At 38.4% G+C, this 15,368-nt stretch overlaps 1 protein-coding gene across 1 annotated transcript in view; it reads left to right on the forward strand.

Annotated features, from left to right (window-relative positions):
* Positions 1–15,368, forward strand: part of Sdk1 (sidekick cell adhesion molecule 1) — a 903,256-nt gene that overhangs the window by 376,067 nt on the left and 511,821 nt on the right. The window lies entirely within an intron of this gene.

Raw genomic sequence — 15,368 nt, forward strand, 5'->3', positions numbered from 1 at the left:
TCCCAAGTTGAAAAATTAGTTAAATAGCCTATTAATAATCTTGGTGGCTATTATTTGTTGAGGATCTCTTGAAACATATCTTCTCTAATCCTCACAATTGGCTTCTGAGGCAAGTATAATTAGTTCTACTTACAACCTTCAGAACTGCAAATTAGAGCTGCAGACTTACCTAAGGGCACAGCTGATGAGCTAAAATTCCAACTCAGGTCTACACATCATTCTCTCTTCTGTATCAGGCTAATTCTTTTCACTTTACTTGCTGAACTTTCTTCATACTCTTGGTCATTTTTTCCATATATTGTTTGTCTTTTTCCTCATTCATGTAGAATGAATTTGAAACTTTCAATTTGAAACAAAGTTTCACTTTTGACTCACATGGAAAGGCATTTCTCTTTTGCTCCTGCCCAGATGGTTGGCAGGCAAAAATCAGATGGCATCAGATGTATTCTGCACCACCAGAGGTGCCTTGAAAATCTAGAATATTAAGCCCAAAGTGCATTGTACACATGGGAACATTGATCTTCTTATATAGGTTATATTTAGATTAACCTAGACTTGTGTATAGGTATCAGTTATTGCTGTATTTCAAAACTAGAATCTAATAAGATTTCATTCTGGATTGGATGTGGGATGTGGTGGAGGGAAGCTTAAGATTTCTGGCCTGATCAACTGATAGGGTAGAATTAACTTTTCCTGAAATAGGGAGACATTTTGGGGAGAAGCAAGTTTTGTATATATGTGGGTGGGATTTGATGGTGGTGTCTGCAGTTTCTTTTGGACATTTGAAGTTTGAGGTGTATATTTGCGTAGCCAAAAGGAACCAATGATTAGATAGTTGTATGTATCAGACCCAAGGTTAGCAAAGATATCTAGGCATGTTAATGATATTTAAAGCTTTTTACAAACCTATGAAACATATGAGCAGCAGGTCCAAGGGCTCCCATTGCATCAGTCTTGTCTGAAAGTCACAGAGGTTGACTTTGGTTGTCTTTTGAAAAAAAAAAAAAAAAGACTTTCTAAATTTTTTTTTGAGTACAGGGAATTATAGAACTGAATAATAGGAGAGGGCTCAGCAGTTACCAGGGTTGCTCTGTGGTCCAGGGAGCTAATCAATAATGTAATAGTCTCCCAAAGACATCAAGGGCCTAATTCTGGGAACATGTGAACATGATAGGTTACATGGCAGAGGGGAATTATAATTGAAAAAGAACTGATACAGATGGGAAGAAGGGACAAAAGGAAAAAGGCAATCTCCCAACTAGTGCAGTCAAGATTTAGTATGTTGGGGCTGGGGATGTGGCTCAAGTGGTAGTGTGCCTGCCTGGCATGCGCGGGCGCTGGGTTCAATCCTCAGCACCACATAAAAATAAAATAAAGATGTTGTGTCCACCGAAAACTAAAAAATAAATATTAAAAAAAAAGATTTAGTATGTCTACCCTATGACAGGTGCATGCTCATATGCTGGCACCTCTCTGTCTCAGCATCTTGCCCATAGGCTTTAACCCTGAGAGTCACATTCCAATGTATGTTACCTATATATTCCAGGACAGAGGTTTCATTCTCCCAAGCTTCCTCTGCTACCTCTGGGAGGAGAAAGGCTAAGCATTTCTTTTGTAGTATGGATAGGAGAGGTAGTAACTAGATCCTCATGCCCACCTTGTAGCAGTTCTCTTTTGAATACTTGGGCTCTTACAACATCATTGTCCTAATAGTATGGTTTCCATCAAAACTTTGAGACAAGAAAAGAAACTTTTTTTTAACATCCTGGATATTCTGTATTGCAATAACTATTTGAATCTGTAGGTTCTGTCTATTCAAATAATTTTTGTTTTTTTGTCCCACCCACCTCCCATGGTACAGGGGATTGAACCCAGGGCATTCTACATCTATATCCTTGGTCCTTTTTATTTTTTATTTGAAACAGAGTCCTGCTAAGTTGCTGAAGCTGGCCTCAATCTTGTGGTACTCCTGCCTCAGCCTCCTGAGTCACGGGGATTATAAGTGTGTGACACTGCACCTGGCCCAGATATTTTTCTAATCAGACCCAGTCCTTGACCCTGGGTGTTGACCCTCTGAAACATCTTTGTTTCTTAAACTATATTTCACCTGGTGGTATGGTAGCATACCACTAGGGTAGTAGAATGAATAAAGGATGTGAAAAAAAGTCAGATAGTGTCTGTAAACAGAAGGAGGAAAAAGATAAGAATAACAAACATCAAGAATAAAGGCTATTGGATCATAAAAATATCCTGGAAAAGCAAATGATATTTTGGAAGAATTGAGAATAAGTTAAATTCAGAATTTTGAATAGGTAATTATGGGGTTTATTTATATGATAAGATGAAAAATGCATGTTTATTTATGATTTATTGAAACCAAACAGCTAATTTTCTATCTTTGCATATCAAAGATGAGAATAGCTTTTTAAAAATAAGTATAGTCTTATTTTAAAATAAAATTATTCTGTGTGTTCTTTGGTTTATATTTTCTGTTTCCTTCTATTTCTCAAACTATAAAATGTGAATCTTGATGCCATGTAATGCTTCTCTTACCTCTGGGAGGGAATTTATGTTGGCAGTTATCAGATTAGGACACCAAAACTAGGTCTGCTTAATTGCAGATTTTTGTGTTTAAATTGCATCCTGTAGTCTACCTGACAGGAATCTGAAAGCATAAGTGTTTTGCATGTGTTTTACTGGAATTGTGAAGTTTATGGTTAAATATTTCAAACCTCCAGTCAGTACTGCAATAGACGGCTTTCAAATAATGATCTGGACTGTGAAGCATGGGCAGTAAACAGAATCCCAGGTGACTGGGAAACATTCTGAGTCATAATTGTCCCTGCTTAAATACTTGAACATCCATTAACTTATTACCATTTCATTTCAATTGCCCCAAGAAAAATTTGTTTAAATTAACACTTGTATTGGAAGTCACAACTTAATGCTTGAATAAAGTAGATCTGGTTGTAATAATATTTTTATAGTTAACTGAGCTTTCAAAATAATGTGCTTTTAAAATTTTTATATTATATTTTATGGGTATTTTGTAAATGTTATAGAGTATATCTGTATGTGCAAACTGAGCCATGTTGAGTTTAACTAAAAAAGGCTTGGAGATACGGCTTCCAGAACTGCTTTTGCTACAACTCTCACCTTGGGCAAATTACTTTTTTTCCTTTGTTTCCTTTTTCTCATGTCAAAAATGAAAATGGTGAATCGACTACTTCTAATATTCTTTCCAGTGTTAACATGGAACAATGCTTTTATGGATGTTGGGTGCTTCTGGCCGGTTTGGTCTCTCCCTCTCTCTTCCTTCCTCTATGCATTCTATAAATAGTTACTGAGCACTTACTTAGTGCCAGGTGCTGTTCTGGTTGCTAAGTAGAGAAAGGAAAGTGAAGTCTCAAAAGAACTGTCAGTGATGAAGGAATGGGTTAGTAAGCAGGGTCTTCTCAGTTGAGGATGAAGGTTCAGAGGACATGAGCAGGACAGGATAGCAAAGAGCACTGAGCTGGTGTGGGGCTCCTTTAAACTGTGCGTGAATGACAGCCTCTTTAGGGAAGTGACATTTTAAAAAGCCATTTTATCAATTTATAATTTATATACAACAAACTGTACAAATTTCAAGCACACAGGCTGATGGATTTTAACAACTGTGTGCACAGAAGTACTCACCATCCTAGTGGAGAGAGTTCCCTCCACTCTTTCCTCCAGTCTTGCCCTGCCAATATTCTTATTTCTTTTACCATATATTAGCAGTTGTTACCTCTCCTAAAATTTCATAGAAATGAAATCATTGAATATGAAATCTTTTGTATCTTACTTTATTTATTCAACATAATTTCTGTGATATTCTCAATATGATATTTAATAATAACAATAATTAGCAATTTTTGAGTGCCAGACACTTTTTAAGTGTTTTATATATAATGATTTATTTAATCCTCACAGCAGCCCAGTGGGTCAGTACTGTTATTATCCTCACATTACTGGTGAGAAGAGAGGCCAACAACCAGGCCGTGTTAGTGCCCTTGGATTCCTGAGAACACACTTGGCCCTCTATGCTATGCTGGCTCTTAGGGTGATGTCCAAGGGTGGGAAGCAGTTAGCAATGCACAGACCCAGCAGAGGTGTGTTCTAGGCAGAGGACAAAGACAGACAGGTACAGGAAAGAGCTGCATGTATTTGCACAAATTAAGAGTCTATGGTATGGTCAGATAAGTGTGGTGAGAAAGGTACAGACAAGTAGTCAAAAAGAGACCCAGAGACCCTGTAGGCCCCAGAATCTGGAAAGGAATATAAGTTTTATTCTATATTTGTAATGTTTTGAACAACCAATAAAAAAATTTTTTAAAAAACTGGGAATCCTTTGAAAGATGGTTCCCTTTTATTTTGTTCTTGAAAATAAGTTTTAATTGTGGTAAAAATCTATATAACATGAAATTTGCCATTTTAACATGTAATCCAGAGGCATTAAATACATTCATGTTGTTGTGCAACCATTACTAATATCCACACCCATAACTTGGAAAACTGGAGCTCTATACTCATAACACACTAACTCTTCACTCTCTCTTCCCTGCAGCCCTTGGAAATCACCAATCTATTTTCTGACTATGAGTTTAACTACTCTATGGACCTCATAGGTGTGGACTCTACAGTATTTTTCAGTTTTGCCTTGTTTAATTTTTTTTCAGTTTTTAATTAAATAGTGTTTTGAGATAATTGTAGATTCACATGCACCTACAAGAAATAATTCAGATTGCTGCTATGTACTCTTTCACCAATTTCAGTAAATCTTGAAAAACGGGCATAGTATCACAATCCAGGATACTGACAATAATACAAATAAGATACAGAATATTTCTGTCTATACAATGATCTCCCACATTGCTCTTTTGTGGCTACAATTAGTTTTCTCCTTCCTAAACCCTTCTCTAAACTCTGGCAATTACTAATCTGCTTATTCTTTGTATAATTTTGTCATTTCAAGAATTTGTATAAGTGGAATCATGCAATATGTAGTCTTTTGTAGTTGACTTTTTTATTGTTGGTTGTTCAAAACATTACATAGTTCTTGATATATCATATTTCACACTTTGATTCAAGTGGGTTATGAACTCCCATTTTTACCCCGTATACAGATTGCAGAATCACATCAGTTACACTTCCATTGATGTACATATTGCCATACTAGTGTCTGTTGTATTCTGCTGCCTTTCCTATCCTCTATTATCCCCCCTCCCCTCCCCTCCCCTCCCCTCTTCTCTCTCTACCCCCTCTACTGTAATTCATTTCTCCCCCTTGTATTATTTTTCCCTTTCCCCTCACTTCCTCTTGTATGTAATTTTGTATAACCCTGAGGGTCTCCTTCCATTTCCATGCAATTTCCCTTCTCTCTCCCTTTCCTTCCCACCTCTCATCCCTGTTTAATGTTAATCTTCTTCTCATGCTCTTCGTCCCTACTCTGTTCTTAGTTAATCTCCTTATATCAAAGAAGACATTTGGCATTTGTTTTTTAGGGTATGGCTAGCTTCACTTAGCATAATCTGCTCTAATGCCATCCATTCCCCTCCAAATTCTATGATTTTGTCATTTTTTAATGCAGAGTAATACTCCATTGTGTATAAATGCCACATTTTTTTAATCCATTGAAGGGCATCTAGGTTGGTTCCACAGTCTTGCTATTGTGAATTGTGCTGCTATGAACATTGATGTAGCAGTGTCCCTGTAGCATGCTCTTTTTAGGTCTTTAGGGAATAGACCAAGAAGGGGAATAGCTGGGTCAAATGGTGGTTCCATTCCCAGCTTTCCAAGAAATCTCCATACTGCTTTCCAAATTGGCTGCACCAATTTGCAGTCCCACCAACAATGAACAAGTGTACCCTTTTCCCCACATCCTCGCCAGCACTTGTTGTTGTTTGACTTCATAATGGCTGCCAATCTTACTGGTATGAGATGGTATCTTAGGGTGGTTTTGATTTGCATTTCTCTGACTGCTAGAAATGGTGAGCATTTTTCCATGTACTTGTTGATTGATTGTAAGTCCTCCTCTGAGAAGTGTCTGTTCAGGTCCTTGGCCCATTTGTTGATTGGGTAATTTGGTATCTTATTGTCTAATTTTTTGAGTTCTTTATATACTCTGGATATTAGGGCTCTATCTGAAGTGTGAGGAGTAAAGATTTGTTCCCAGGATGTAGGCTCCCTATTTACCTCTCTTATTGTTTCTTTTGCTGAGAAAAAACTTTTTTAGTTTGAGTAAGAACCATTTGTTGATTCTAGTTATTAACTCTTGTGCTATGGGTGTCCTATTGAGGAATTTGGAGCCTGACCCCACAGTATGTAGATCGTAGCCAAATTTTTCTTCTATCAGATGCCGTGTCCCTGATTTGATATCAAGCTCCTTGATCCATTTTGAGTTAACTTTTGTGCATGACGAAAGAAAGGGATTCAGTTTCATTTTGTTGCATATGGATTTTCAGTTTTCCCAGCACCATTTGTTGAAGATGCTATCCTTCCTCCATTGCATGCTTTTAGCCCCTTTATCAAATATAAGATAGTTGTAGTTTTGTGGGTTGGTTTCTGTGTCCTCTATTCTGTACCATTGGTCCACCTGCCTGTTTTGGTACCAGTACCATGCTGTTTTTGTTACTATTGCTCTGTAGTATAGTTTGAAGTCTGGTATCGCTATACCGCCTGATTCACACTTCCTGCTTAGCATTGTTTTTGCTATTCTGGGTCTTTTATTTTTCCAAATGAATTTCATGATTGCTTTCTCTATTTCTATAAGAAATGCCTTTGGGATTTTGATTGGCATTGCATTAAACCTATAGAGAACTTTTGGTAATATCGCCATTTTGATGATGTTAGTTCTGCCTATCCATGAACAAGGTATATTTTTCCATCTTCTAAGATCTTCTTCTATTTCTCTCTTTAGGGTTCTGTAATTTTCATTGTATAAGTCTTTCACCTCTTTTGTTAGGTTGATTCCCAAATATCTTATTTTTTTTGAGGATATTGTGAATGGAGTGGTTGTCCTCATTTCCATTTCAGAGGATTTGTTGCTGATATACAGGAATGCCTTTGATTTATGTGTGTTGATCTTATATCCTGCCACTTTGCTGAATTCATTTATTAGCTCTAATAGTTTCTTTGTAGACCCTTTTGGGTCTGCTAGGTATAGAATCATGTTATCTGCAAATAGTGATAATTTAAGTTCTTCTTTTCCTATTTTTATGCCTTTAATTTCTTTCGTCTGTCTAATTGCTCTGGCCAGTGTTTCGAGTACTATGTTGAACAGAAGTGGTGAGAGAGGGCATCCCTGTCTTGTTCCAGATTTTAGAGGGAATGCCTTCAGTTTTTCTCCATTCAGAATGATGCTAGCCTGAGGCATAGCATAGATTGCTTTTACAATGTTGAGGTATGTTCCTGTTATCCCTAGTTTTTCTAGAGTTTTGAACATAAAGGGATGCTGTACTTTGTCGAATGCTTTTCCTGCATCTATGGAGATGATCATATGGTTCTTATTTTTAAGTCTATTGATGTGGTGAATAACATGTATTGATTTCCGTATATTGAACCAGCCTTGCATCCCAGGGATGAATCCAACTTGATCATGGTGCACAATTTTTTTGATATGTTTTTGAATCCGTTTTGCCAGAATTTTATTGAGGATTTTTGCATCTAGGTTCATTAGAGATATTGGTCTGTAGTTTTCTTTCTTTGAAGTGTCTTTGTCTGGTTTAGGAATCAGGGTGATGTTGGCCTCGTAGAATGAATTTGGAAGTTCTCCCTCTTTTTCTATTTCCTGAAATAGCTTGAAAAGTATTGGTATTAGTTCCTCTTTAAAGGTTTTGTAAAACTCTGCTGTATATCCATCCGGTCCTGGGCTTATCTATGCCTTCACTATCTTCTATTTTATTGGAGTATAAGGATTCAAAATAATTTCTGATTATCTTCTATATTTCTGAAGTGTCTGTTGTGATGTTGCCTTTTTCATCCCGTATGCTAGTAATTTGAGTTCTCTCTTTTCTTCTCCTCATTAGCATGGCTAAGGGTCTGTCGATTTTATTTATTTTTTCAAAGAACCAACTTTTAGTTTTGTCAATTTTTTCAATTGTTTCTTTTGTTTCGATTTCATTAATTTCAGCTCTGATTTTAATTATTTCTTGCCTTCTACTTCTTTTGATGTTGTTTTGCTCTTCTTTTTCTAGGATTTTGAGATGAAGTATGAAATCATTTATTTGTTGGTTTTTTCTTTTTTTAAGGAATGAACTCCAAGCAATGAATTTTCCTCTTAGAACTGGTTTCAATGCGTCCCATAGATTCCGATATGTTGTGTTTGTGTTTTCATTTATCTCTAAGAAGTTTTTAATTTCCTCCTTGATGTCTTCTATAACCCATTGATCATTCAGTAACCTATTGTTCATTCTCCAAGTGATGCATTATTTTTCCTTCCTTCTTTTATCGTTGATTTTCAGTTTCATTCCATTATGATCAGATAAGATGCATGGTATTATATCTACTCCTTTATATTGTCTACGAGTTGCCCTGTGACATAATATATGATCTATTTTTGAGAAGGATCCATGTGCTGCTGAGAAAAAAGTGTAACTGCTTGATGTTGGGTGGTATATTCTATATATGTCAATTAAGTCTAGGTTATTAATTATGTTATTGAGTTCTATAGTTTCCTTATTCAACTTTTGTTTGGAAGATCTGTCCAGTGGTGAGAGAGGTGTGTTGAAGTCTCCCATGATTATTGTATGGTGGTCTATTAGACTCTTGAACTTGAGAAGAATTTGCTTGATGAACATAGCTGCACCATTGTTTGGGGCATATGTATTTATGATTGTTATGTCTTGTTGGTGTATGGTTCCCTTGAGCAGTATGTAGTGTCCCTCTTTATCCCTTTTGATTAACTTTGGCTTGAAATCTATTTTATTTGATATGAGTATGGACACTCCTGCTTGTTTCCACAGTCCATATGAGTGATATGATTTTTCCCAACCTTTCACCTTCAGTCTATGTATATCTTTTCCTATCAAATGTGTATCCTGTAGGCAGAATATTGTTGGGTCTTGTTTTGTGATCCATTCTACTAGCTTGTGTCTCTTAATTGGTGAGTTTAAGCCATTAACATTTAGGGTTATTATTGAGATATGGTGTGTTCTTCCAGCCATATTTGTTTATTTATGTTACTAAACATGGTTTGTTTTCCTCTTTGATTATTTTCCCCCCTTTACTGTCCTACCTCCCACTGTTGGTTTTCATTGTTATTTTCCATTTCTTCTTCCTGTAATGTTTTGCCAAGGATGTTTTGAAGAGATGGTTTTCTAGCTGCAAATTCTTTTAACTTTTGTTTATCGTGGAATGTTTTAATTTCATCTTCCATCCTGAAGCTTAATTTCACTGGATACACGATTCTTGGTTGGAACCCATTTCCTTTCAGTGTTTGAAATATGTAATTCCAGGATCTTCTAGCTTTCAGAGTCCGTGTTGAAAGATCAGCAGTTATCCTCATTGGTTTACCCCTAAATGTAATCTGCTTCCTTTCTTTTGTAGCTTTTAAAATTCTCTCCTTATTCTGTATGTTGGGCATCTTCATTATAATGTGTCTAGGTGTGGATCTCTTATGATTTTGCACATTCGGCGTCCTGTAGGCTTCTAGGATTTGGGATTCTGTCTCATTCCTCAAGTCTGGGAAGTTTTCTCGTATTATTTCATTGAATAGATTGCTCATTCCTTTGGTTTGGACCTCTATACCTTCCTGTATCCCAATGACTCTTAAGTTTGGTCTCTTTATGTTATCCCATATTTCTTGGATGTTCTGCTCATGGTTTCTTAACAGTCTTGCTGAGCTGTCTATGTTCTTTTCAAGTTGAAATACTTTGTCTTCATTGTTTGATGTTCTATCTTCTAAGTGTTCTACTCTGCTGGTAGTATTCTCAATTGAGTTTTAAAGTTGGTTTATTGCTTCCTGCATTTCTAGGATTTCTGTTTGTTTGTTTTTTATTACCTCTATCTCCCTGTATAGTTGATCTTTTGCTTCTTGGATTTGTTTATGTAATTCATTGTCAAAATGATCTTTCATTGTCTGATTTTGCTGTCTAATGTCTTCCTTGAGACTCCAGATCATCTGAAGCATGTATATCCTGAATTCTTTATCTGACATTCCATCTGCTGCAGCTATTACCTCTTTTAAAGTTGAGTTGACCTGCATTGCTTGTGGTCCTTTCTTTCCTTGTCTTTTCATACTGCTCGAGTTTCTTTCTGCTTGGTGAAACTGTTGTGTTTTTGAAATTTTCCCCCTATATATTTATCATGCTCTTGTATATTTGAAAAGTCTCCCTTGCAGGACGGGCAGTGGCTGTGCACCTCCTCCAATTGGGATGATCTGTCTACCACGCTGGCGGGCCGCTGAGTCTGTTCTGCTGGTCGGTCGCAGGTCTGCCTACCTTGCAGGCGCGGGCGGTGGCTCTGCTCTGCCCCTCTTCCAATTGGTGTGACGTGTCTACCACGCCTGCGGACCCCTGGGCCTGTTCTGCCGCTGGGTCACCATTCTGCCTACCTTGCAGGAGCGGGCGGCAGCTCTGCTCTGTCCCTACTCTAATTGTGGTGACGTGACTTCCACGCCGGCGGGCCACTTGGCCTGTTCAGGGTGCAGGTGGCGGCTCTGCTCTGCCCCTACTCCAATTGGGGTGACATGATTACCATGCCCGAGGGTCGTTGGGCCTGTTCCGGATGCGGGCGGCGGCTCTGCTCGACCCCTACTCCAAATGGGGTGATGTGACTGCCATGCCGGCCGGTCGCTGTGCCCCTCAGTCCAGGAGGCGGGGGAGCTTCTGAGGCGGCTCCTCGTGCTGCGCCTCTCCTCCCCCCTCCAGGCCACTGCCGCTGTCACCGCCGCCACTCAGCCTCTGGCTTGCTCCCGGCGGGCCTGGGCCCGGCTCCGCTTCACCTCGTCCCCTACTCTGGCCGCTGGAGCCTGGTGTCCTCTGTAGTTGACTTTTTTATTCAGTATAATTCTCTGATTTGTCAATGATCTTGTCAACATTCTTTCACGGATTGTTGGGTTCTTGTTATTGTTGTGTAGTACACCTTGGTGTGGATGTGCTTCAGTTTGTGTTATCATTGCCCTGTTGAAACACATCTGGTTTGTATCTAGTTTGGGCCACTATGAATAAAGCTGCTATAAAAGATTCTTGTGTGAGCATAAGACTTTCTTTCTCTGAGATAAATACTCAGGAATGCAATGACTGAGCTATATGTTTTGGAATTTTTGTTGCTGTTGTTTAGAAAAATTTCCAGAGTGGCTATACCATTTTATATTTGAACCAGCAATATATGAATGATCGAGTTTCTCTGCTTCCTCTGTAGCATTTGGTGTTGTCTCTATATTTTACTTCAGTCATCCTGATAGGTATATAATGGTATCTCATTGAGTTTTTAATTTTCATTTCCCTTAATGGCCAGTGATGTTGAACATCTTTTCATGTGCTGTTTTAAAAAAAGACCAAATAGGAAAACTCAAATGTCACAACTTGAAAAATGTATTCATTTTTTTAAAAAAAGTAAAAGAGCAGGCAATATGCAGCTAAAATGAAAACTGTTATTCTGGTAAATCTGAGGAAAATACTCAGAATAAAGCACAGAGATTGAAATGTGGAAACTATGGAGAAAGACTAAGATAGAGGATAGAAGGATAATCAGTAGACATGTCAGATGATTCAAGAAGGAATGGAAAGAATGGGGGTTAGATAACGTTTAAAGATATCATTTCTACAGTGTTTTCTCAAATGATGAGTCTTCAGAGTCAATAAACAGAACAAACTTCAAATGGAGTACAAATAAATCCACATCCATACATGTTATAATTTAACTACAATACGTAAAAGACAAAGATCTTTTTAATATTTTTTTTAATTGTAGATGGACACAATACCTTTATTTTATTTATTTATTTTTAAGTGGTGCTGAAGATTGAACCCAGTGCTCACTGTAACTCCAGCCCAACAATGATGATATTAAAAGCATAACAGAAAGAACAATAATTAGAAAATAGACAGCAATAATGTGAAAGATAATATAATAATACCTTCAGAAAGCCATAGAATTTTGCATCCTGCTAAACTAACATTCAAAACTGAGGAGAAAGTGAAGATATTTTCAGATAAGACTGAAAATTTATATTCCTAAGCAAGTTACTAAAAAAATGAAGATTGAGAAAAGATACTGAATTTAGTAGGTAATGGGATGTTAGAAATGTTGGTCTTCATTTTATTTTCTCTAGTTAACAAAGGTTTAGTAATTTAAAAATATGTACATAAAAGAGAGACAGCAAGTTGTGGTAATTCTTTGGGACCCTGTGAATGGCTGCTGAGTATGGTGTGATGTCCCTAGTGGGTACATGAAGGCGAGGTGGTGCTTTTCCCCTAAGATGAGGAATAACAGAGAATATTTATATGCCCGTGGAAATTATCTGAGGGAGAGTAGGGCTGGGAAAATTCAAGAGAGAGCGAATACATGAGAGGCGCAAACCCTCATGGAGGGGATGTGGGCTAGGGATGAGGGCATTCCCAGATAAGGATGGGGCCCTGCAGCTGTGCAGTGTACAGTCCCATAACTATATGTGTGGTGCTTCAAGGCCCTTAACAAAGTCTAGGACAGCTTCCACCCTAACAGGTCAGAAACCAGAACACAGGTATGCATGTATGTTATTTGATAGTTGTAAGAAATCGATGGATTTTTTTTTTTTTTTGTAGATTTCAACTCTCTCTAAATACTGGGATGAACTTGTGAGCTTGAGGTGACATGTGCCACTTGAAGAGAAGTGAAGGTTTTAAATAATCATCCAGGGAGACTTGTGGGGCTTGTGGGATCCTTTGAGTGCAAGTGCACAGTTACAGTGTGTGATGATGGATTTAGGGATGAAATGACAGACAAATATGATTCTGCTAGAAGACTGTGAGCACCTGTGAATTAGATGAATAGTTAGAGTGGGCAAAGGAGAGGAAGTGGGTGTATTAGGCTCTGCCTTCTTATTCTCACCTTGACCATTCATCCAATCCTAGACATTGGGCTTCTCCTTCCAAAGAGATCAACTGATGCAATCCAGTAACATGATAGAGTTGAATTTTTTGTGGGGCAAACATTCATCATTAGAGAATTAGAACAGTTGAATGCATGTGTATCAGCAAATAAGGTATAGCACCCCATCTCTACGCACCTCCCCGAGATTTTCCTGTGGGTTGTGCCCTCCTTGCTCCTGCTGTCCTAGGATCTCTGCTATAAAGGGTTGGTATGCAAGCTGTTGCAAAGGCTCTGTTTTCTGGGAAAAGTGGACTAACTTGTGAAGTATTTGAAGTCTAGACTTCAGACTGGAACTTGAAAAGGATTGACGAGGTTTAGGGAGTGATCATAAGAGAGAGAGTATGAAAATACTGAAAGAGTATGGAAATAAAGGTCAGTGGCTGTGGGAGGACTAAGGCACCCAGGCCAGTGTTAGAGTGAGGACAGTAGTCAGTGGAAGGCAGATATCAGGGCCTATAGGTAAATGGAGCATTTGGAGCCTTGGAAGTGACATCACTGAGAAGAAACACAAGTATAGCCTGATCTCATGGGCTTTAAGGCAGCTGGGACTTGGAAGGAGAAAGGGTGGGAATGGTTGGCTAGTGCCTGCTTGTGGCTTTGGTGGGGGCTTGCTCTGGGTAGACTAGATGTGTTGAAGGCCTCCTGGGACTGCTCCTTTGGGCATTTGATTCCAGCGTCTGGCAGCTTGGAATCTCACCAAAGAAGTATATGTCCTGGGGCACCCCGGCTTCATTTATGCAGCAGGGAGCATGATTTTTGGAGTGAGAATAGTGAGATTTAGTGGTAGGTTAGATTATAAGCAATAAGGTAATTTGCCCACTAGTATCCAATGAAGTGAAGACTGTGCAATATGTCCCCCTCAAAAACAAACAAACAAAAACAACTAATGCCTGGGTATTTACCCTTGAAGATGCTGTATAGATGCATTCCTCTGCATGGCTGTGAATATGTCTTCTGTGACACACAGCAAACTGAGTGTAAGGGAGAAACCCTCAGGTAAAGAATATACCGCAGCTCAGGGCACAGTCTTTCTGTCCCAGTGGACTCAGCTCCTGTACATGCACTTGGTGCTTTTCCATGTCTAAGTGCTAGTTTCTAAAGCCCAGAAAATCCTTTCCATTGTTGCTGTTGTGACCACATCCAGGAGGGTAAGTCACAGAGTTCACTTATCTAAGCTAATGTTATTCTGAGGCAAATTAGTGTCCCTTGGAGTGGATAAGAAAAAGATGGAAATTATGTGGGTTCAACAAATAGCATCCAGCCTGTTGACTTCATTGCCTGTCCTGTGCTTTTCACAGAATTCCACTGGGCACAGTGAAAGCTTCCATGACCAAGATTATTATGAAAACTTCATATTTTTTTTTACATTGTCAGGAGGTGTGAGGGGGGCTGCCTCACAGGATGTGTTAGACCAGGTCATGGGCACTGGCTGGCAGTAGGTGGACAGTTAAGTTTGAGGTCTGCATCATTCCCTAGTGCAGCTGGAGTGATGGGGGTATCTAGTATCCTCTCTTGGCGTTTGCAGATAGCTGAAGGTGTGTGGCAGGCCAGGAACTGTATCTGTGCAAACTGAACAGCCCTAGAAGTGTGGGCTCTTAGAATGACTTGGTTCCATTTGGGTTGGCAAGGTTGTGTTTAACTTTAATGACAAGAGTTTAATATTCTGTGTACCAGTTTTTCATTTGAAATAAAATGCCACTTCATTTTACATGAGCAGATCTAGTGACAATAATGCATTTCTTAACAAATATTAGCCTATTATACATCTTAAGTCAGTTGCTCATAATTGCATTTTACCAACTCTACATAATGCTTTAATTAATACTAGGATAATCAAAATACAGTTTTAATGAGCAATAAATTCTGAAGTTGTCAAGCTTGGAATGTATTATTTGAATCATACCTTTCTCTTTTTGAGCTCTTAAATTTGTGTCCATATAATGTTTTGAAATGGCAAAGAGTCATATGCAAGAGGCATTTTTAAGTGCATCTAATAGTAGGTACTATGAAATAATGCTTCTTTATGGCTGTCTCATCTGTCTATACTCATTGCATACCTGGGTTATTTGCACTAACTGTAGTCCTTGGATATGAGGAAAAAACCCAGCAACTTAACCACAGTGATCACCCATACTAAGCAGTGAATATTTATCAAATGAGTAGATAAGTATTTCTTGAATTAATGAATAAATAAATAAGATAGCATATGGCTCCTGGGAGGGTGGGGTCAGACAAAGTACACTGGACTGAGTGAGGGCCTAATTCTCAGCCCT

This window comes from Urocitellus parryii, chromosome 9, assembly GCF_045843805.1.
Source record: "Urocitellus parryii isolate mUroPar1 chromosome 9, mUroPar1.hap1, whole genome shotgun sequence".
In the NCBI taxonomy this organism is placed as follows: domain Eukaryota; kingdom Metazoa; phylum Chordata; class Mammalia; order Rodentia; family Sciuridae; genus Urocitellus; species Urocitellus parryii.